We start from the raw sequence: 20755 nt of genomic DNA on the forward strand, positions 1-20755 counted from the left end.
AAGGCCTCATTGAAGTGGAGATTAAGTCCTTGCTCTCTAACTCCTTAGAGAATTATAGGATTATTACCAATTTTTCACCTGCTGACCAGTTTTATCTGCTTGGGGAAGCTGTGGGTTATGCAGTCTGTTCTACAAGAAGAAGATTGTACAGACTACAGGCATTTCTGGCAATCCATTTCCCAGTCTTAATAGTACAAGAAGGACAATGTTTCAGCTACCCAAATAGAACAAGCAGTTTAACTACACATCAGAATGTTATTTTGGGACTTTCCTGTGTTTGTTCTTGGTTTGTTCAGATGAACACTAGTAAATTCCATTGTAGTAAGAATTATGAAACGTGTGCTCACCTTATGTGCACATGTTCCAACCTAAAATAAGGATAAGCTTGAAAAGCTAAAAAGGAGGAAACTCATATTTTAAATTATGATTTAGTAGCCAAATCCTGACCTGTTCTTATCCTGAAGATTTGCTGATATCTGACTTGTGAACCTTCTAATCATTGTTCTAAAGGTAAAGGTCAATGGATGAAGCCCCTTTGGAAAATCCCTAAGGCACATCCTATATAATCTATACTAATAAAAGGGTAATATGCTAATTAAACCAGACATCCAACTGAACATCCGTCCAGACAAAGCCACAGTGGCTGTGAGGGCTTAGGGCTGGCAGCACGGGAGAGGAGCCACCGCAGGATAGGAGGCGGCACTGCCGCCCCTTTCACAGAGGCAGCGAGGGAAAGGCCTCAGCACGGCCCCTTCCGCAGAGGCAGCGGGAGAGGGGACTGCACAGTCCCGGTCCCAGTGCTGCCCCTTCTGCAGAGGCAGCCATAGAGGCAGCAGCATGGGCTTGGTCCCGGTGCCATGCCTCTGAGGAGGCTGGATGGGGTGCAACCTGCTGTGCCTCAACCTCCCACAGCCCCTCCCCCAGCCAACCTGGCCCCAGATTGCCCCCCACTCACCAGTGGTTGGAGGGTGGGGCCAGCACTAGGAAGCAAGGGCCGGCAGCCATAGCAGCCAGCAGTGGGGCAGCAGCAGCAGGGTGATGGGGGTGTTGCCTTCCCATGATCGGTCCAGTTGCCTCCTGCAGAGGGAGGCCAGACTGCGGTAGGACATCCCCTGAGGTCTCCCGGACTGTGAGAGAGGGCAGGCCGGGCTGAGGGACCCCCCTCCCGTGCATGAATTTCCATGCACCGGGCCTCTAGTCCTATATAATAAAGAGCTAATATGCTAATTAGACCAGACAGCCAAATGTCCTTCCGGACAATTTTGTGGACAAAGCCGGGGTTGTGAGGGCCAGAGGCAAGAGTGACTTTCCTGAACAACCAGTGGGTGGGGGGTGGAGCCAGTGAGCCTGTGCTGCCAAGACAGCCATGGTGGTCCCGGCACCCCTCCATCTGCAGAGGCAGCAGGAGAGGCGACGTCGCAGGCCTGGTCCCGGCGCCCCCCCTTCCCTAGAGGTGGCGGGAGGGGGCTGCGCAGTCCCGGTCCTGGTGCCGTGCCTTCCACAGAGGTGGCGGGAGAGGGGCTGTGCCTCCCAGTACCGGTGTCAAGCCTTCCACAGATGTGGCAGGAAAGGGGATGGGGGCGCAACCACGGTGCCTCAACCTCCCACGGCCCCTCCCCCAGCCAGCCCGGCTGATCTGCCCCTCCCCCACCAGTGGGGGTGGGCAGAGCCAGCACTAAGGAGCAGCAAGCCAGCTTCTGATTGAGCGGTACTCCTCCCCCCCCCCCCCCCCCTGCTCATCCAGAAGCCAGGCTCACGGCTGGCAAGCACAGCAGTGGTGGCGGGAGCCTCTCCCACCTCTGTGGCAGGCGAGTGGTAAAGAGCAAGGGGTCCTGGACTGTGAGAGCCCTGGTCTGCGAGAGGGATATCTGAGTGCTGGCTTAGGCCTGGGGGGGGGGGGGGGATTAGGACTAAGTCAGCAGGCAGACATCCCCTGAGGGGTACTGGACTGCAAGAGGTTGCGGGCTGGTATGAGGGGAAACCCCCCCCCCCCGTGCACAAATTTCATGCACCAGGCCTCTAGTTTAATAATAACAGAAACTGCAGCATTTAACATTTATCAGGCGGTGTGCCAGGCAACAATGCTAAATGCTTTTTATAAATTTCATTTAATTCTCACAGTAGTTCTGTGGGTACATACTAATGATTTCCATTTTACTAATTGGATAACTGTGTCTTAAAGAAGTTAAATGACTTGCCTACTAGTAAAACTGCACAGCCTTAGTGGTGGATCTATGTGAACCCAGTTGTCTGTCTTTAACATCCATTTTTCTTGTCTCCTCCTATTTATTGTCACCATTTACTTAGGTTTGAAGAAGTCTTTCTTCCCTAACTTTATCCATTCTTAAACCAAAACCTTCCCCTAAAATAGTCCAGGGATTTTTTTAATGTGTGATTTTCTTTTCTACAAGGTTAAAATTATAAAGTTATTAAGAGCCTTTATATACTGGAACTTAAGAGGTTTGTTCATTAGTGAGATTTGGTAGGAAAAACAATATCCTTTTGAAAAGCTCTTGATGGTATTCACAGATAAGTGACTGAAAGCTGAAACTGATGGATGCTGTTAAACAATGAGATGGTAAGATTGATTATACTGGTTATGGTAAAAGCTAAAACATTATTCTAGTTTACTAGAAAGTCCAAGAGCTGCCAGAAGACATTGGAGAGAAGAAAATACACATCCTCCGCGTGGCCCACATTTACTTTATTAACTTAAATCTTTCCTGTCTGCTAAACTACTTGTTGATTAGAAATCTCAACTCCCAAGTTGTACTTTAAGAAATCTAGCCTTTTATTGTCCTGGTTTAAGAGTGACTCAGACTCTTCCCAGAATTCAAGTTATTGGGCCTGGACCAATTGAATATTACCTATGGATAAATATAAGGTCATGTGATAAACTGAACTCTATATAGTGCATATTGTATGATGTATATTAAATATGTATTCAAGTTAACTCTAGAAAGCCTAAAAGTTGATGAAGTAGTATATATCAAAAAGCCTTAAAATATACATACCCTTTCTCCTGGCCAGTGTTGCTCAGATGGTTGGAGCACTGTTCAGCACACCAAATGATGGTGGGTTCAATTTCTGGTCAGGGCACATACCCATGTTGTGGGTTCAATTTAAAAAAAAAAATTATATATATATTCTTTTACTCACTATTCCCATGTAGGACATTAGACTGAAAATAGTGAAACAGCCCTAGCCGGTTTGGCTCAGTGGATGGAGCGTTGGCCTGTGGACTTAGGGGTTCTAGGTTCGATTCCAGTCAAGGGCATGTATGTTGGTTGTGGGCACATCCCTGGTGGGAGGTGTATGGGAGGCAGCTGATCGATGTTTCTCTCTCATTAATGTTTCTAATTCTCTATCCCTCTCCCTTCCTCTCTGTAAAAAATCAATGAAATATATTTTTTTTAAAGAAAGAAAATAGCAAAAAAGGTGCAAGAGATTTAACTATTAAGCTATTCCTCTCAGCTTTGTTTATACAAATGAAAATTAGGACAACCTAAATATCTACCAGCATTGGTCAAATAAATTATGGCTTATTTGTTCAATAGAATAATATTCAAACATTTAAAATTGTGTTTTAAATTACTAGCTAATTGACACCATGTTTATGATACAGGGAAATTCTGATAATCTGGCATTTTGCTATCTGAAAATTCCAGTTGGTCTTCAAGAAGGTTCCCATATTCAAGAATAATCTCAAATGGTTTGATGATCCAACCATACTCATTTCTGTAGTAGAATTGAGTATATAAAGTCTGAATTGTAGGTTCAGTTGTAACAGAATTGAATTGAATAAGAAGAATTAGTGTTTGCTGTGTGGCCATATTAATACTTGGCTGTCATTCAAATATTTTAAGGAAGATGCAAAAATGTAATGCTTTTAAGAGCAGAAGAGGTTTAAAGGGTTTTATATCATGAACAGAATGAAACATAACTCCACCTTCTTAAGAAATAAAATTAATATTTCATCAATAGCTTATTTGAGAAGAAATAAATAGAAGGACCCACTCCAGTGCCAGATGACTAGAGAGGCACTGTGATTACCCATCTTACTAGGAACACAGGACTGGAAAAGGGGAAGTTTATAGGAAAGAGTGATGCTGAGCAGGTAAAAATTACATGTACACTACGTTTTTAAAAAATCAAAACCTGAAAAGGGAAAGACTTGGAAGTGATGTGTTGAAATATTTACAGAACATAAAATTTTTTAAGATTTTAACAGTCATGGGCTCTCAAACTCCAGAAGCTGGGTCAGTCAGAATGAATTTCAGATTTGTGAAGAGTGGTCAGAGAATAATTTGTTTTTCTTCTGGGCTTGCAGTGACGAGCTTGTAAAACTTGAACTACAACAACTATCTTGCCACCTGGGGGAGAGCCCATCTAAAAATGAAGCTGGACCAGAGAATATAGCACCAAAAGAGGGAGAGATAGAAACTAGGTCTCCATATCATCATTTGAGCCACTCTATCAGGCGATGACTGACTTGGACTTCTTTTGCTATATGAGAGCCTCTAAATTCCTTTTTAGTTTGTCAGTTTGTAACTGAAAAAACACCCTACAATCTCCTTCAAGGTCATAAGGTCCAACCACTTCATTTCATAAATTGAGGTTTGGAGAAGTAAAATGACTTGCCTGAGGTTATACAGCTAAATGGTAGAAAACTGGGACTAAACCTGGCCCTGCTATTCCTATACAAGGTCATTACTCCAGCATAAATCAGTTTAAATAGGTTTGGGGTAAAGTATGTGATAGGTTTGAGGGTGCCATTTAAAATAAACTAATAGAAATCATACCTACTATTAAAAAATGTGTCTTTTGGAATGACTCCTTTTAGCAGAGAACTGACCCTAGTGTTGTAGCTCTTATTTTTCTAAACTATTGGATAAGAGTTATGTCCATAGTTCAAGATTGATATCTTAGTAATTCAGCATCTTTGAATTTAGTGGATAATTTTTTGGCTAGCTGTACCAATCTTGCCTCTTCCCTGTGTCTTCTAGGCTTCTAGAATCATCAGACTCAAACATGGGTGTGTCCAGAACTATGAAATGAAATATGGAACTCAAATATGTGCCATATTCTACCCTGCCTTAGGGCTATGCATATGTTGTTCCCTCTGTCTGTATTGCTTATCCCTAAGTTCTTCATGTTTTCTCATCTTTCAGGTCTCAGCTGAAATCCACCCTCTTCAGAGATACCATCCCTGACTATCCTAGGTAGCTCACATTGTTCTCTTACTACTTGCCCTGTTTGTTCTTTAATAAGTTTCTAATTTATATTTATTTACCAGGTTCTTTGATTTACCACTCCATGCCCAGTGTCTAGCACAGGACCATATAGGGGGTACTCAATAATTTTTTTGTTAAATGATTGAATTTTATATATCCAGGTTTGAAGAAAAACAATAAAAAGCACTAAGTATTTGGGTCTTTCCCCTAGCGCAAGCATGTTAAACTCGCGGCTGTGGGCTGCATGCCCCAAGATAAGAGTTATGTCCATAGTTCATAACTCATCGGCTGTGAGTTTGACATGCTTGCCCTAGCCTGTCCCAAGTACCTTAATTGCCTTCACACTTCCACTGACTAGACATATGGCACAAATGCTGTACTTAACTACTGTACTGCATTTTTGAGTTAATATTTTATTACCTTTGTTCTGCAAATTGTCATACCTTGTTTTTTCTCTTTGTGACTTCTCACCTACCCACTAACTCAGATTCCTTGCACCAAAAGGGTGTTTCAGAGAAGTAGGGTGGCCCTAAGAGCAGGGGAGGAAGGATGAAATGACAAAGGCCACCAGAAATCTCTTTCAGGACTCTAATCGCTCTAAGGTCACGTCAAGAATAAGAGGGACTTTGAGTGCCTTTTTTCTTGCTCGGTGCCCTCTACTTGAGTGCTTAGCTGGCAGGCGGGCACCTTTTCCTCCTCAGTTATTGTCAGAGCAACATGAAGGTCAGGCAGAGAGAGACAAATGAGAGCAGCTCTGGGAAGGGAGGTTACCACGGTAACAAGCAGGCGGGACTGCTATTTGGAAACCAGCCTAATCTTTTTCCTCCTTCTCCCTCCTTCTCAGCACTAGAAGACGGGTATTGTTTAGCTGACCTGCATCCTTGGGGTGGAAACATAATCCCTTTCTGACAGTTCCCAGTGACACTGGAGTAAGCTGCTTTGCATTTTAATTTGATAAGCAGCAGCGGTGGTTTTCTCAAAAGTGTTGGAAACATGGCTTTTTCTGGCCCTGTTCCAGGTAGGATTCTGGTTACCTTAGACAGGGGGTTTGGGATTGTTGTTTATTTCTCAGCAAAGATTTTGCATATTTGCACATGCATAGAAGATGTCACATAGTTCTCAAATGAGAATCGTGTACAGGAAGTCTCTAGGTTATGAATATCTGCCTTCTGAAGGTCATAGAAATGTTCATGTAGTACTGCCCTATCCTCAGTTCTTAGGAACAACCCAGCTATTTGGGGCTAGTCCTGTTGCCAGTGACCTGTGCAATGGAAGTACTGGCTTAATGTCCTTACCCTATACCTCCCCCTTCTACTTATATGCCCCACTATCCTTTTTTTCGTCACCTACCTGCCCATTTTCTTATCAATGTAGGTCTCTTTTCTTATAATGAACCTAAACCTTCACATATGTAAACATCTTTCCCTTTTGCTTTAAAATAAAAATAGCTTTTTAAAAACTACAGTAATAAATTTTTAATATAATGGAAAATCAAATACTGGAAAATATAAAAGAGAAACTAAAAATCATCCAGATTCTCACTATCAAAAGATGACTATAAGAATATCCTTCCAGCCCTAGCCAGTTTGGCTCAGTGGATAGAGTGTCAGCCTGCAGACTGAAGGGTCCTGGGTTCAATTCCAATCAAGGGCACACGCTGAGGTTGCAGGCTCGATCCCCAGTGGGGTGCGTGCAGGAAGCAGTTGATCAATGATTCTCTCTCTTCATTGATGTTTCTATCGCTCTCTACCTCTCCCTTCCTCTCTGAAATTAAAAATATATATATATTAAATATATATATCCTATCTAATAATAGGCAAACATGGTAATTGACCGTACCTTCACTACGCCTCCCATTGGTTAATCAGCACGATATGCAAATTAACTGCCAACAAAGATGGCGGCTAATTTGCATACTGCAAGCAGAGCAGGACAGCGCCATCCCGCCTGCCCTGCTGCCATCCTGGCCTGCTATCTGTGACCTGGGGAGGCGGGCGTCCGTGTGCGACCTGACCCGGGGTAGCCAAGTGGTGCAGCAGCATTCAGCCAGCCTACCCAGCTTTCATCCGGGCATCCCATGTGCGACCCGACCCAGGGCGGCCGGGCGGGGCAGCAGCGATCCGCCGGCCTGCCCGAGTGTCCCATGTGCGACCTGACCCGGGGCGGCCGGGCGGGGCAGCAGTGATCGGCTGGCCCTCCTGGGCATCCCTTGTGTGACCTGACCTGGGGCGGCGCCCCAACCCCCGAATCAACCCTGCCATGTGTGCGACCTGGTGAGGCGGGGCAGGCACCAAGGGATCGGGCCTGCCATCTGCCACCCAGGGTGCGGGCCTAAGCCAGCAGGTGGTTATCTCCTGAGGGGTCCCAGACTGTGAGAGGGCACAAGTGGGGCTGAGGGACACCCCCCACACCCCTCCCCCGCCAGTGCACAAATTTTTGTGCACCGGGCCTCTAGTATATATGTGTGTGTGTGTGTGTGTGTGTGTGTGTGTATCATATCCTTCCAGATCTCAGCCTCTATTTCTAACTTCTAATCTACATATTGTAAAATAATCATATGTACTTATATTGGGATCAATTTAACACTAATGGACTAATCTAGTACATGCTGTAATGTAACTTTTTCTTCCCTAAAAAATATGCTGTGGATATCTGTCATAGATGGTAGATAAAGATCTATGCTAGTATGGCCATTTAGATTGTTTCTGGGGGGTTTTTGGTTTGCCTATTAAAAGCAGCACTGAATCAAACTGTACATCATACATACATCTGTGCATTTGTCCTGTTAACTTTTTTAAAAATATTTTTAGAGAGAGAGGAAGGGACAGGGAGATAGAGACATCCATGTGAGAGTGAAACATCAATGGGGTGTCTCCTGCACACCCCCTACCAGGGATTGAGCCCGGGACTCAGGCATGTGTCCTGACCGGGAATCAAACCTGCAGCCTTTCGATATCTGGGACGATGCCCAACCAACTGAGCCATACCAGTCAGGACTTAACTTCTTGATATAAATCCTATAAGTGAAATATGGGTTAAAAGGCATGTGCAGTTTACATTTTGTTACCTAGTGCCAAATCACCCTCTCCAGAGTTCCTACCAGTTTATATTCCCACCAACTGGTACTGCATAGAGGGCCTGTTTTTTCCATACTCATACCAACCTAGATATTTATTTAACTCTTTCATCTTTGCCAGACAGATAGGTGGAAAGTTATATTCTGTTTTCATTTGTATTTATACATTATTCTGAAGTCCTTAAAAATACTCTGAGACCTCTTCAGATTGTGTACTTGAAGACCTACCTACTTCCAATCTTCTTTTCCTAGAATGCTGGCAACTAAACAAAGTAAAAACAAAACAGAACACAAAAGCCAATCAACTCATCTTTCTCTAGCCCTTCTCTAGGTCAAAATTAAAACCTCTTTCTCCTCTTCTTTCTGTTTCTTTCAGTAATGGAATACCATCCACTTGAATTTAAGCTCCAGAAACTGGGATTTCTATCTGTTTTGTTCCCAGGATTTCCTCAGTACCTAGAATAGTGCCTGGTATATCTTAGGTGCTCGGTAAATATTTGTGGAATGAAATCATCTCCCAGCCATCTGAATCACACACTCTAATCATACCTGACTCCTTTGCTGTTTACCTATATGTCCCATATCTCATGAAGTCAAATGGCTTATACACCCTGAATGTCTGTTATGTCTTCCTGTTATCCTCCTTACTTACTGACTTACAGGCATCTAGCTAGGAGCCCTTCTCTTCAATCTCTTAGAGTACTCCCTTCTATTAATTTTATCTTTAAATATACAAATCTGATATCACTGCTTTGCTTTAATTCCTTGATAGTTTTTTAAAATTGATTTGAGCAAGAGAGAAACTTTGATTTGTTGTTCCACTTATTCATGCAATCATTGGTTGATTCTTGTATGTGCCCTGACCAGCAATTAAACCCACAACCTTAGCTTATCGGGACGACACTGTAACCAGCTGAGCTGTCTGGCCAGGGCTCTCAGGAGCTTCTTAATACTTGCAAAGTTAAGTCCAAATTTTATTCTTCTTATACTTTTTACTTCAACCTAACCATCAACTTGCGGTTCTGAGTACCTTTGAACAAGCTGTTCCTTTCTCTTCCTTCTCTTAGGAGACTTATAATTTATCAGTAAGGTCCACTCCAGCATGAAGTCTTCCCTATTCTCTCTAGCAGTCACTCCCTGGGTAGGGTACTTACAGCCCTTTGTTCATCTCTGTTGTGATTATTTATCAGTTTAACTCCTAATCTAAAATGAAATTTTGCAAGCAGGGATAAATATTTTGTATTGATTCTACAAATGTGGGATATCTGTTTTTCTGAGCCTTATAAAGTTGCTTGATTCTCCATTTTATTGCTCTATTGAATGGATTTGTGAGTATTAGAATAAGGACCATATTTAAGTAATGAAGGCAGTAAAATCTGTTAATATAGTGACTCTTACATTTGGGTGAAGCAGCTTTATAGCTTCTCTTACCTACTGCCCTGACCTTTCTATTGCGTTCCACTTCTATATCTCTAGATATGCCCAAAGTTGAACTTGTTTTCTAATTCTGTTCCACCAACAATTTGTTATTATTGCTATTGTTTTCTTATACCTCCTGTCTGAGATAATGGCACCAGAAATCTTGAAGTCAGCCCAGATTTTTCTTACCTCTTTAATATTAAGTCAACCACCAAGTCTTATTGATTTCACCTCTAACCCATTCCTTTCTTTCCATTACAACTACCATGCCTTGGTTCAAGCCATCATTATATATTACTTGGAGTGTTATAGTGGGCTTCTAACTGGTATCCTTGCCTTCTAATTACAGTAATCTTCAAAGACAAGTAAAAAATTAAAAGGATATTGGATCATATTACTTCCCTGCTTAAAGCTCCACAATGACTTTCTTTACAGTGACATGTAAATCTCCCACTACTCTCTCCACCCTCTCCATGCCAAACTATGTGGTTCCCTCTTAGGCCATGTTATTTGGTATTGCAGCTGACAAAAGTTACCTAGTTTTCCTCATCTCTCTGTTAAACTTATTCCTCAAGACTCAGGTGAAGTGTTACTTGCCTTTCTTCAAGGTGCACACAAGTTATTTTACTAACCTTGTTTGCATCCTTTATTACATTGCTTTAATTACTTGTTCACATTTATTTGCCCCACAAGATCTAATTACTTGTTCACTTTTGTTTACCACACCAGACCTAGGAGCAGGCTATTTAATAAATTCTAGCTTTAAGCAAAGTATAGGATTTTCAGCTGATATCTTTAAGTTTCTGTAGATACATAGCAAAAATAGATAATTTGATTTTATGTGCCTAGCTATTTACCTTGTGTTTATCTTCATATTCAGACTCATCACATAGTACAGTGCTTAGGCCATAGTAAGTATTTAATTTTTCTGAATGAAGAAAGGATGCAGAAAAAGAATGCTTTTAGAAACCAAATTAAGTTCTAAAATAAAACACTTTAAACTTTTCTCTCTCTCTGTTCCCAGTAGTTCTTGTGTGGGTAGATTAGAATGCCTTGGTTTCTTCAAGGTGTTTGAAAAAGCCTTTTATGATATTCTTGATGGCATGTTGATGAAATGTGGACTAGGTGGTGATACAGTTGGGTGACTTTATAGCTGGCTGAGAGCTATATTTATTTAAAGAGTATTGATTACTACATGTTTGTCAGCTAGGATGGACGTAGTGGACCACAAGGCTCTGCCTTTGGTCCAATCTTGTTCAGCGTCCTATATAATAAAAGCCTAATATGCTAAGTGTCTGACTATTCTACCAGTCGCTCTGATGTGCACTGACCATAAGGGGTCAGATGCTCTGAGCGGTAGGTTAGCTTGCTACTGGGGTCTGGCCAATCGGGACTAGGTGAGAGGGGCCGGACATGCCCTGGAGCCCTCCCGCGGTCTCTCCCTGGGCCTGATTGTGCACCAGTGGGGTCCCTCGGCCTGGCCTGTGCCCTCTCACAATCCAAGACCCTTGGGGGATGTCAGAGAGCCGGTTTGGGCCCGATCCCCACAGACCAGCCCGAGGGGCCCCGCAGTGCACAAATCACAAATCCATGCACCAGGCCTCTAGTGTTTATTATAACTTCCATGACTAAATAGAAAGAATGCATATAAATTTGTGGGTGATATATAGTAGTCAGGACATTTTCAGTGGTAATGGAAATCTAGTTCAAGCTAGTTTAAGCAAACAATGAGTTTGTAGGTCCCCACGAATGGAGTTTATTGATTTCAGGCAGGGCCTTAAATAATTTCACCCAGATTCTGTCTTGACTCATGTCTCTATTCTATTTTCCCCTGAATTGGCTTTATTCTTAGACAGGCCTTCTTCGTGTGTGAGAAGAAATGGCCCCTGGCAGCTCCAGATTTAATTAGTCCTTTTATCTTAACGGACCAGAAGAAAAAGGAATCGCCATAGCCTGTGGAGAACTGGTTCCATATACTTTGGGTAGAGTTGGGCCACTCCTGTAGTGGAATGAAGTTGGGGGAATAGATTTCCCACAGGAAAGAAAAATTCTTTTACCAGAAAAAGGAAGGGAAAGCATGATTAAAAATCAAGACCATCGTGATCAACTACAGACAGGTTTCTCAAGCACTGAATGTTTGAATAGAAATTTACAATGTCATAATAGACTGAAAGATGGATTAAAAATTTAAAAGATATTGTAATTATAACTTATCATCATTATTCTTAGCTAATCTGTATTTAACTTTTACTGTGTCTTTGGCACTGTACACAAGCACTTTACATGCAGTTAATTGCTATGCAACGACCATGTAAAATATTGGTATCCTTGATGTTTGTATTTTACAGAAAAGGAAACTGAGGCTCAGATAGATTACATAATGTGTTTGTGGTCACCCAGCTATTAAGCTATAGAGTTTAAGCATTTAAAGTTTAAAACAGTTACCTACAAAAAAAAACAAAAAAACAAAAAACCGTTACCTATGTTTTTATTACATGAATAAATAAGGTACAGAACAGGGTATGTAGTGTACTGTCATTTGTGTAAAAAGAATAAAGGGAAGGTACATATAAACAAGTTAATACATATGCATTACATTGGTTGCTTCTGGGAAAGAAAATGGGGGGTTGGGGATGGAAGAGAATCTTTTCAAAATTTGATTAGAAAAGATCTAGGGAGTTTTAATAGATAGGAAATTCAATATGAGCTTTCAAAAGTGACCTGACTCTTAGAATAGTTCGTAATGACTATCATTGGAGATTGCCAGAATACTGTAGGCACACTGCTAGGCACTTGATGTATGTTAAAGAATTTAATCTTTTAAATCACCCCAGTAAAGTAAGGGTTATTTTCTCAACCCACGTAGGTAGATAGGGATGAAGTTCAAATAGGGGTTTTATGAATGCCTATTATAGAAAATATTTCAGCGGTTCTCAACCTGTGGGTCGCGACCCCTTTGGGGGTCAAACGACCCTTTCACAGGAGTCACCTAAGACCATCAGAAAACACATATATAATTACATATTGTTTTTGTGATTAATCACTATGCTTTAATTATGTTCAATTTGTAACAATGAAATTGGGGGTCACCACAACATTTGGAACTGTGTTAAAGGCTCGTGGCATTAGGAAGGTTGAGAACCACTGGGTTAATGTTTAAGATTCTTCTTTGCTATGATTTTGTCCGTGCATATTCTTTTAGGAACATATACATAGTGTAAAATGAGATGCTGTAGTATAAATATGTTCTCTAGGAACCTCAAACAGCTTTGCTGCTGAAGATGCTTTGGTGTTTTGTTTTTAATTGATTTCAGAGAGGGAGGGAGGAAGAGAAAGGGAGGGAGGGAGGAAGAGAGAGGGAGGGAGGGAGGAAGAGAGAGGGAGGGAGGGAGAGAGATCAATGATGAGAGAGAATCATTGATCGCCTGCCTCCTGCACGCCCTCCACTGGGGATTGAGCCTGCAACCCGTGCATGTGCACTTAACCAGAAGCAAACCCCGGGACCCTTAAGTCCGCAGGCTGAAGCTCTGTCCACTGAGCCAAACCCGCTAGGGCTTAAGATGTTTTTGTTAGATACAGTGACCTTTCATTGGAATTAACCCATTGTTTCTTTTAAAATTCATGAGCCTTATGTGGAAGTTAAACAAAACCAATAGATACTCTGTGACCTTCTAGAACACAAAGTCACCTAGGAGACACTTGAGCAATGAAGCCTATCTAAACAGATGGCCATTTCCCTCTTGGTTTTCCAGTGCTTATGGTGTCCATAATCGGGAGTTAATCCATACTATTACAACAGAGCACTCTTGAAGTTTTATCTTTATACCTTTAGATTACATAGCAAAGACAAGGAAGACTTTTGTAGAAAATGATGACTTTTATCTAATTAAAGACCTATTTAAAAATTTCTTTTAGATAATGGCATGTTTAATTTTTGAACTAATAAGTTAAAATTTCAGAGAAATCTTATCCTTGGTGATTTGAAAACAAATAGGCACTGGAGAGACAGATTTCCCCCTCCCCTCTCTCAAGAGTAAGGGGCAATTTTGTCATTAGTTAATGTTCATCATTCATTTGTCCTTTTTCTTTTTTTCTCCTTTTTTTTTTTATTGCTTAAAGTATTACAAAGAGTATTACATATGTCTCCTTTTTTCTCCCGCCCTTGACAATCCCCTGGCCTCCCCTACCCCCCCCCCCCCCGCCCAGTGTCTTATGTCTATTGGTTATGTTTATATGCATGCATACAAGTCCTTCAATTGATCTCCCCCCCCCCGCCCCCCAACCCTCCCCAGTCTTCCCACTGTAGTTTGACAGTCTGTTCGAGGCAGCTCTGCCTCTGTATCTATTTTTGTTCATAAGTTTATAATGGTCTTTATTATCCATAAATGAGTGAGATCATGTGGTATTTTTCCTTCATTGACTGGCTTATTTCACTTAGCATAATGCTCTCCAGTTCCATCCATGCTGTTGCAAATGGTAAGAGTTCCTTCTTTTTTACAGCAGCATAGTATTCCATTGTGTAGATGTACCACAGTTTTCTAATCCATTCATCTACTGATGGACACTTAGGCTGTTTCCAGATCTTAGCTATGGTGAATTGTGCTTCTATGAACATAGGGGTGCATATATCCTTTCTGATTGGTGTTTCTGGTTTCTTGGGATATATTCCTAGAAGTGGGATCACAGGGTCAAATGGGAGTTCCATTTTTTAGTGTTTTTTTTTTAAAATATATTTTATTGATTTTTTACAGAGAGGAAGGGAGAGAGATAGAGAGTTAGAAACATCGATGAGAGAGAAACATCGATCAGCTGCCTCCTGCACATCTCCTACTGGGGATATGCCCGCAACCCAGGTACATGCCCTTGACCAGAATCGAACCTGGGACCTTTCAGTCCGCAGGCCAGTGCTCTATCCACTGAGCCAAACTGGTTTCGGCTCCATTTTTAGTTTTTTGAGGAAACTCCATACTGTCTTCCATAATGGCTGCACCAGTCTGCATTCCCACCAGCAGTGCACGAGTGTTCCTTTTTCTCCACATCCTCTCCAGCACTTGTCATTTGTTGATTTGTTGATGATAGCCATTCTGACAGGTGTGAGATGGTGCCTCATTGTTGTTTTGATTTGCATCTCTCGGATGATTAGTGACTTTGAGCATGTTTTCATATGTCTCTTGGCTTTCTGAATGTCCTCTTTTGAAAGGTGTCTATTTAGATCCTTTGCCCATTTTTTGATTGGATTGTTTATCTTCCTTTTGTTGAGTTGTATGAGTTCCCTATAAATGTTGGAGATTAAACCCTTATTGGTGATAACATTGGCTAGTATGTACTCCCACGCAGTGGGCTTTCTTATTGTTTTGTTGATGGTTTCTTTTGCTGTGCAGAAGCTTTTTATTTTGATGTAGTCCCATTTGTTTATTTTCTCTTTAGTTTCCAATGCCCTAGGAGCTGTATCGGTGAAGAAATTGCTTCGGCATATGTCTGAGATTTTGTTGCCTTTGGATTCTTCTAGAATTTTTATGGTTTCCCGTCGTACATTTAAGTCCTTTATCCATTTTGAGTTTATTTTTGTGTATGGTGTAAGTTGGTGGTCTAGTTTCATTTTCTTGCATATATCTGTCCAATTTTCCCAACACCGTTTATTGAAGAGACTATCTTGGCTCCATTGTATGTTCTTGCCTACTTTGTCAAATATTAATTGAGCATATTGGTTCGGGCCGATTTCTGGGCTCTCTATTCTATTCCATTGATCTATATGTCTGTTCTTATGCCAGTACCAGGCAGTTTTGAGAACAGTGGCTTTGTAGTACAGCTTGATATCTGGTATTGAGATCCCACCTACTTTGTTCTTTCTCAGGATCACTGCAGCTATTCGGGGTCTTTTTTTTATTCCAGATGAATTTTTGGAGAGTTCGTTCTAGGTCTGTGAAATATGCTGTTGGTATTTTAATGGGAAGTGCGTTGAATTTATAGATTGCTTTGGGCAGTATGGACATTTTAATGATGTTGATTCTACCAATCCAAGAACATGGTATGTTCTTCCATCTGTTTATGTCTTCCTCTCTCTCTTTTTTCAACGTCCTGTAGTTTTCTGAGTAGAGGTCTTTTACCTCTTTAGTTAAGTTTATTCCTAGGTAGCTTAATGTTTTTGGTGCAATGGTAAATGGGATTGTTTTTTTAGTCTCTCTTTCTGTAAGTTCACTATTGATGTATAGAAATGCCATAGATTTCTTGGCGTTAATTTTGTATCCTGCCACATTGCCGAATTCATTTATTAAGCCTAATAGTTTTTTGTTGGAGTCTTTAGGGATTTTCTTATGTATAATATCATGTCATCTGCAAATAAGGACAGTTTTACTTCTTCTTTTCCAATTTGGATGCCTTTTATTTCTTCTTCTTGTCTAATTGCAATGGCTAATACTTCCAGAACTATGTCGAACAGGAATGGTGAGAGTAGGCATCCCTGTCTTGTTCCTGTTCTTCGTGGAAATGGTGTTAGTTTTTGCCCATTGATTATGATGTTGGCTGTGGGTTTGTCATATATGGCTTTTATTATGTTGAGGTATGATCCTTCTATTCCCACTTTGCTGAGAGTTTTTATCAAAAATGGGTGTTGAATTTTGTCAAACGCTTTTTCTGCATCAATTGATATGACTATGTGGTTTTTTTCTTTCAATTTGTTTATATGATGTATCACGTTTATTGATTTTCGGATATTGTACCATCCTTGCATCCCTGGGATAAATCCTACTTGGTCATGGTGTATGATCTTTCTGATGTACTGCTGGATCCGATTTGCTAAGATTTTGTTGAGGATTTTGGCATCTATGTTCATGAGGGATATTGGCCTGTATTTCTCTTTCATTGTGTTGTCTTTATCTGGTTTTGGTATTTGGGTGATGCTGGCTTCATAGAATGAGCTTGGAAGTGTTCCTTCCTCTTGAATTTTTGTAGTAGTCTGAGGAGGATAGGTTTTAGTTCTTCCTTGAATGTTTGGTAAAACTCCCCTGTGAAGCCGTCTGGTCCTGGGCTTTTGTTTGCTGGAAGCTTTTTGATGACTGCTTCAATTTCTTGCATAGTTATTGGCCTGTTGAGATTTTTTTATTCTTCCTGATTGAGTTTTGGAATGTTGTATTTTTCTAGGAATATGTCCATTTCCTCCAGGTTGTCTAATTCGTTGGAGTAGAGTTGTCCATAGTATTGTTTAACAATCATTTGTATTTCTGTGGGGTCTGTTGTTATTTCGCCTCTATCGTTTCTGATTTTGTTTATTTGGGTCCTCTCTCTTTCCTTCTTGGTGAGTCTGGCTAGAGGTTTGTCAATCTTGTTTATCCTTTCAAAGAACCAGCTCTTGGTTTCATTGATTTTCTGTATTGTTTTTTTTTGTTGTTTGTTTGTGTGTTTTTTTGTTGTTGTTGTTGTTTTTTGGTCTCTATGTCATTTATTTCTGCTCTAATCTTTATTATCTCCTTCCTTCTGCTCACTCTGGGCTTTTCTTGTTGCTCTCTTTCTAATTCTTTGAGTTGTAGAGTTAGATGATTTACTATCATTTTTTCTTGTTTTTTTGAGATAGGCCTGTAGAGCTATAAACTTCCCTCTCAAGATTGCTTTCATTGTGTCCCATAGGTTTTGGATTGTTGTGTTTTCATTGTCATCAGTTTCCAGGATGTTTTTAATTTCTTCTTTGATCTCATTGGTAACCCAATCAATATTTAATAACATGCTATTCAGCTTCCAAGTGTTTGAGTATTTGGGGTTTTTTTTAATATTATGCCTTCGTGGTCTGAGAAGATGCTTGGTATGATTTGAATCTTCTTGAATTTGGGGAGACTTTGTTTGTGACCCAATATGTGGTCTATTTTTGAAGATGTCCCATGAGCACTTGAGAAGAACGTATATTTTGTGGCTTTGGGGTGAAGTGTTCTGAAGATGTCAATTAAGTCCATCTGATCTAGTGAGTCATTTAGGATTGCTGTTTCTTTGCTGATTGTTTGTCTAGAGGACTTATCCAGTGATGTCAGTGGTGTATTAAAGTCCCCTACTATGATTGTATTGTTGTCGATCTCTCCTTTGATGTCTTCCAGGAGTTTTTTTAGGTATTTGGGTGCTCCTGCATTGGGTGCATATATGTTTATCAGGGTTATATCTTCTTGTTGTATTGATTCCTTTAGCATTATGAAGTGGCCTTCCTTATCTCTTGTTATGGCCTTCACTTTGAGGTCTATTTTGTCCGATATAAGTATTGCTACCCCAGCTTTTTTTTTATTTCCATTTGCCTGAAAGATATTTTTCCATCCTTTCACTTTCAGTCTGTGTGAGTCCCTTCTAATGAGGTGGGTCTCTTGTAGACAGCAAATGTATGGGTCATGTTTTTTTTTATCCATTCAGCAACTCGATGTCTTTTGGTTGGAGCATTTAGTCCATTTACGTTTAAAGTTATTATTGAAAGGTACTTGTTAATAGCCATTTCTATTTTTTGTGTGGCTGTTTTCTATCTGAGCTTTTTATTTCTTCTTTTTACACCAGTCCCTTTAGCATTTCTTGCATTGCCAGCTTGGTGGTGATAAACTCCCTTAGCCTTTTTTTGTCTGTGAAGCTTCTTATTTCCTTTTCAATTTTGAATGATAGCCTTGCTGGATAGAGTATTCTTGGATTCAGTCCTTTGCTTTGTATCACTTTGTAAATTTCCTTCCATTCTTTTCTGGCCTGATGTGTTTCTGTTGAGAAATCATTTGATAATCTAATGGGAGATCCCTTGAATGTAACTTTCCGTCTCTCTCTTGCAGCCTTTAAGATTCTCTCTTTGTCCTGAACATTTGCCATGGTAATTATGATGTGTCTTGGTGGGGTCATTTTGGGTTCACCTTGTTTGGGACTCTCTGTGCTTGTGTGATTTTTTTTCTTCCCCACCTCCGGGAAGTTTTCTGATATTATTTCTTCAAACAGGTTTTCTAAGTCTTGTTCCTCTTTCTGTTGTTCTGGCACCCTTATTATTCTTATGTTGTTTTGTTTCATGTTGTCCCATAGCTCCGTTAGGCTCTCCTCCTGTCTTTTAATTTTTTTCTCCAATTGCTGTTCACTTTGGGTGTGTTTTGTTTCCCTGTCTTCTAATTCGCTAATTCGTTCCTCCGCTTCTCCTAGTCTACTGTTGAAACTTTCAATGGTGTTTTTTATTGCAGCTATATCACTCTTCATTTCTTCTTGGTTCTTACATAATTTATTGATTTTTTCACCTGTTTCTTCTTGCTTCTTGCATAAGTTGTTGATTTTTTTCCTCTCCGGTTTATGCATTCTAGGACCCTTAATCTGAATTCTTTTTCTGTCATGCTGCATGCCTCGGTTTCACTTAGCTGCTTTTCTGGTGAGTCCTCCTTTTCTTTCCTTTGGGGGTTTCTTTGTCTACCCATGTTAGATCTCACCGACATATCTAGATGTTGAGTCATTCAGTGGCTGCTCCCTGGGTGGCAGTGGCTCCTCAGGCTGCGGTTGCTCCTCAGGCGGTTGTGGTATCAGCTGCTCCTCAGGTGACAGCAGCTCCTGTGGTGAGTGCTGTTCACCGGTGTGGTGGCTCCTCCGGCTGGTGGGGGGAGGCTTCACACACAGCTACTGTTCCTCAGACAGAGGGTGTGGTGATCAGGAGGCTGCCCATTTGTCCTTTTTCTAAACAATTAACTGACCTCTTCATTCCCCCATATTTTTAAAATACTCACTATTAACTCAGTTGCTGAAATTTATTAACTCCTAACTCATAAACATCCCTACTTACAAGATCTTTAGTGTATGGATTTTAGGAGTGTTCTTTCCTACTTCACTCTCGCTAATAATTTTCTCTGCCTTCATGTCTCTGTTTTCTTCACCCAAATAAGACACTCTTGTTTGCCTAATGAATAGTCAGTCTCCCTCAACTTCTGGCTACCAGAATCCCAGTTTTGTTTAGTAATCAGATGGGTATATGCTTCTGCAGAAGCTGATCACTTCTCTAGTCCTAGAACATGAAACTTGATTAGTTCTTGAAATATAACCCTCAGAACCCTAAGTATCTCTAAGACCTTTTCAGAGGTTCTGCTAGGTCAGAATTATTTTCATAATAATACTAAGACCTCATTTGCTCTGTTGACCTTGTACTGATGATACAAATGCAATGGTGGGTAAGATGGCTGGCACCTTAGCACAAATAAAATCAGTGGCACCAAATTGCACTAGTAACCATCACATTCTTCATTGCTATGGCCTTTTAGTAAAAGATTAAAAAACATTATAAAGCCAATTTCACTTGAAAATATCTTTAATTGTGCCAGTAAAGCAGTAAAAGTTAATTAAATCTCAACCTTTGAGTACATGTCATTTTATGTTGTGTGTGACAAAGGGAAAGTACACATGAATACCTGTGCAGTTGGGAATTGTGGGCTGACCTATCCAGTTTTTTCATCAAATACCATTTTTTACTTGAAAGAACAACTAACAAATTAGTTATTCAGACTAATAACTAATTAATGGGTGTTTGGCAGACATTTTCTTGAAAGTGACTGAAATGAGCCTATTGCTCCAAGGAAAACGACTGACAATATTGTGTGTTTATCCCTCCCCCAAGTCAAGTCTTCTTCCATTTATCCCCAAGTGGCTCAGTGGTTGAACATTGACCTATGAACCAGGATGATTCCTGATCAAGGCACATACCCAGGTTTCAGGTTTGATCCCCAGTAGGGAGCATGTAGGAGGCAGCCAATCGATGATTCTCTCTCATCATTGATGTTTCTATCTCTCTTTCCCTCCCCCTTTCTCTCTGAAATCAATAAAAAATATACATATATTTTTTTAAGTTTTTAAAAAATCCTCATCTGAGGACATGCTTAGCAGAGGAAAGGAGAGAGAGAAACATCATTTGCCTTCCGTACACTCCTCAACTTGGGAGCAAACTCAAAACCTCAGGTATGTGCCCTGACCCGAATCAAACTGGCAACCTTTCGATGCACTGGACAACACTCGGCCGACTGCGCCATTTCTGCCAGGCCAGCTTCCTTTCTACCTT

At 40.8% G+C, this 20755-nt stretch overlaps 1 protein-coding gene across 7 annotated transcripts in view; it reads left to right on the forward strand.

The window, feature by feature from the left end:
- Positions 1–20755, forward strand: part of ZNF609 (zinc finger protein 609) — a 219130-nt gene that overhangs the window by 135134 nt on the left and 63241 nt on the right. Inside the window, exon 1 of one of the 7 annotated variants that reach the window (XM_036304489.1) lies at positions 5155–5222. The exons of the other annotated variants lie outside the window; for them this stretch is intronic. The gene's annotated coding sequence lies outside the window, so the exon portion shown is untranslated. Of the gene's footprint in view, positions 1–5154; positions 5223–20755 lie in introns of those variants that run through there. 7 annotated transcript variants of the gene reach the window in all.

The sequence above is a fragment of the Myotis myotis genome, unplaced genomic scaffold, assembly GCF_014108235.1.
Source record: "Myotis myotis isolate mMyoMyo1 unplaced genomic scaffold, mMyoMyo1.p scaffold_m19_p_1, whole genome shotgun sequence".
Classification (NCBI taxonomy): Eukaryota; Metazoa; Chordata; class Mammalia; order Chiroptera; family Vespertilionidae; genus Myotis; species Myotis myotis.